Source organism: Peromyscus maniculatus, chromosome 11 (genome assembly GCF_049852395.1).
Source record: "Peromyscus maniculatus bairdii isolate BWxNUB_F1_BW_parent chromosome 11, HU_Pman_BW_mat_3.1, whole genome shotgun sequence".
NCBI classification, from domain to species: domain Eukaryota; kingdom Metazoa; phylum Chordata; class Mammalia; order Rodentia; family Cricetidae; genus Peromyscus; species Peromyscus maniculatus.
In genome coordinates this window covers 23,080,420-23,084,271 of record NC_134862.1, presented here as the reverse complement: position 1 = coordinate 23,084,271, position 3,852 = coordinate 23,080,420, and positions in this window count along the sequence as shown.

Genomic DNA, 3,852 nt, shown 5'->3' with positions numbered 1-3,852 from the left:
TTATATGCTTTTAATAGCAAATATGCTCAAATACATTGTTACACAATTACTCTATTCATGCAAGGTTAAATTTTAAAATGACTTGTGAGTGATGGTCATTTAGATGGACTTGTACCAAGTATTTATATCTGTTAACAATTGGACACAACTTCCTGGATTTTTCTATTTGAATTAAGAGTAGGAGAAAATGATAATTGAACTCTAAGAACACAAAAAGGCCTAAGAATTAAATTGAAGGGCATTCATTCCCAATGAGAGTCAAACTTGGATGTTGAAGTTTGAAAGGGTGAATTAATCATGTATGAAAGCCAGTCAAGAGAAATTTACCATGGTTTGCATGTTATTGTGTATTCTTGTGTGGGGGGATCAGATATGAGAATATCATCATTAAAATAGACAAATAAACTCCCAAAAGCAGAACACAATGATCCTTCCTCTTATTCATTTACATTCATTTCAAAGCAAGCGACCAAAAGGAATAATAATTTACTATAGCATACTTCAGAATAGGTCATGCTCAGTAGATACTGAATGCTCACTGCTGTAATTCAGTGGACTGGGATTCTGTGAGACAAACCTTATGTTCTGAAAATGCTTACAAACCAAATAAACATGAAGCACTTATTTTTCTTAGACTTCTTCTTATGTATTTAAACAAGAGTATGGGGTTAATGTTTCCTCACCTATAAAATACCAGGATTCACCACAGTATTCTTTAAACTTGTACTGGTTCAAACTGTCAAATGACATAATCCGGAAGTGTTCTTCAGGCTAAGTGCCCTGCAACCAGTGTAAATTTGACTTTGAATTCTTGAACATAAAATTTATATCTCTTTAACTTTTTTAATTCTCTTGGAGTTTAGGTTTACAGTTACTTGTCTTAATTTTTACAGCAGAGGAATTTTGCTCGACCCATCACAAATCTGCCAAGATGGCAAACATCAGCCTATTCTTTTATAACTATATGACATCTTATTTCTGTCTTAGTCCTTGGAGCTCAACTGTGCAATGTGAAATTCCTCTTTCTATTACAAGAACAACATTCTAATAAATCTGATTTTGAATTGCTTGTTATCTACACTCAGTAAATTCTGCCTATGGGAAAACACACCTTTTAAATTCAACTGGTTTCGTTGCTACCTTGAATGTCCGCTTCATCTCGTCATGCTGTTTTCCCATTTATTAAGTACTTTCAGCAATCCTCCATTAAATAGTCCCATCTGATGGTGGGGTGAAGGTTGGGTTTTCAGATCCATGAGAGACTGACTACCCATGCTGTAGCAGATTTTCCTATACCCATTCACATAAAGGCAGCACTAAGTGGACTCAGGTAGCTTACAAAGAGATCACAAAAGCTGCATGTTTGAAATTGTGGAAATGATAGGAAAAGATTCAGAAGAGAGAAAATGGGGGTGATTGATCAATATATGTTATTGGAATAATGAAATTGTCAAACAATAAATATATAAAATATATTTTCATTTTACAAATGGCATCATGCCAAATATACATGGGAGTCTCGGTTATTAATATTATGTCCCATTATTTAAATTGTCATTTTAAAAGCAAAAACAACATTGTTAAAATTTCCCTCAACAGAACACCCCAATAACAGCTTCTATTCAGAGTGCTTGGTCTCACAATGCTCACTTCATTATCTTTAGAAACCTCCATAGTCAGCTGCCAGCATTCTAGTAAGGTTTCTACAGCATTAAGCTTCCTAGATTCAAATGGCTGGTGTTTTCTAGGTCTCTCTTCTTTTGGCTTTCTAAAAACTCAGCAGTGATCATAACTTTCTCTGCTCTTAGTCTCATGACAATAAGTATATACTTCTGCCTGACCAGTTGAGTGGAAGATAGTTCTTCCAGCCTTCTCTGTCACTGCTACATCACCATTATTGTGTAGAGAAGTGTCTTTTACAAGACTCAGCCACTGTCCTTGAGGCTTTTCATGCAGAGCTCTGGATATTGTCTTGTTTTGAAGCAGCTGTCAGACAAAAGTGGAGTATCTCCACATACAGCACTGTGTCACCAGCCTGATGACCCAGTTGCTAATGGGTTCAGCTTGTTTGTTCCTTTTCTTCTGTTTCTCAGTAAACATGAAAATAAGTAGTGACCAGATTGTAAACTCAGAATATTTAGATTTAGTTCTGCTTCCTATCACAAAACAAAACAAACTAGGAAGGATAGCACCATGGTCAGGTGAAGAAGTATTTGTTTTGTCCTTCGTATTCATTATATTTATTTACTCATTTACATGTGGTAAGGATGCACTTGTGCCATGACCCATATATGGAAGTCAATGAGCAACTTGCAGGAGTCAACTACCTCTTTCTATCACATAGGTCCTGGGTATAGAACTTAGATCATCATGTTTGTTAACAGTCTCCTATATCACTGAGCTATCTCACTAGCCTTTACAATAAATTCCAAAAGCTTATAACCTGGACTCTCATGACTACATTTTCATAGTCAAAGTCATATTTGAAGTGTCCTGTCCTAGAACCCAGTATATCCCTAGTCAGGCCTGCTAATACTTTCTGTTGTCATATAAAGTTAAATAAAGGAAGATAAAATATTTGCAAGTCTGTAACATAAGAGACTGCTTCAAGCAAACAGAATGACATATCTGGTCAAATCCACAAAACGTGGTGATTTAAGAATGACAGAAGTTTGCCCGTGCAATCAAAACTATGTCCAAGCATAATCATGCCAAAGGTCAAGATGCTGCTCCTATGATACTGAACTGGGAATTTCCTTGTTGAGGGATGGCAGCAGTGGGTTATGGTAATGCAGTTGTACTATTAATCTGAAACCTTCTTGAATTGCTTTATTTATGTGTTCATTGTGGAATTTTATATTTACCCACATAACACTAGACATTGTTTTTGAAGTTTTTTTCTTGAAAATAGCTTTGCTCTTGGACCAAGTCAATTTTAAACACTTGAGGCCAACTAGTATAGCCAGTTTTCATACCTAAAAGCCATATGCTCTATCTCATTTATATATATATATACAAGAACAGTACTTAGACAATTTCATACCACTCTATAATTTGTGAAATCCTTTTTAACATCTAACATGGTCCAGATATTACCTGTTTAATGATTATCTCACCTTTATAATTAGAGAATGAATTTATTAAAAGCAGTATGTCTAATTTTTAGATAACATAAATATTCTGGAAAAAGTTAAGGCAGAACTATTTTCTATAGAGATTCCTTTTTTAATTTTTTGTTAACTATTTTATATTTTATTTTATTTTTATTAATTTTTTTTATTTTCGTTTATTTTATTTTTTCATTCTTTAGTAACTAAAAGAAACAAATAAAACTGAAGGATTTTAACATACTGGATATTCCAACTTCAGTTGGTAATTTCATCTGAATTTTGTTCCCACATATTTTTTCATTATCTAAATCCTACATCATGTGCCCCAAGGTGCACAGTAATAAATGTAAGAACACAGAAACGAACATAAAAAGTTGTGACTGACAAGGAAAGCCATATTGTTCATCTGAAGTTGAAGGGCTTGGTGAGAAATTCAGTGTGCAAGCAATTGCAGACTCCTTGCTTTTTCAGCATGAACTGTTCTGTCATCGTTGAGCTATAGATTTCTCTGAATGAGAAGAAGGCAGGTGACATAGTGTTGCTATTGCTGTGTTAAAACATGATGATAAAAACAGCTTAGGCAGGAAAGGGTGTATTTGGCTCACACTTCCCAGCACTCTTAATCATAAAAGGAAGTCAGAGCAGGGTCCTGGAGGCAGGAGCTGATGCACATGCTATGGAGGTATGCTACTTACTGGCTTGCTCCCCATGGCCTGCTCAGCTTGCTTTCTTATAGCACCCA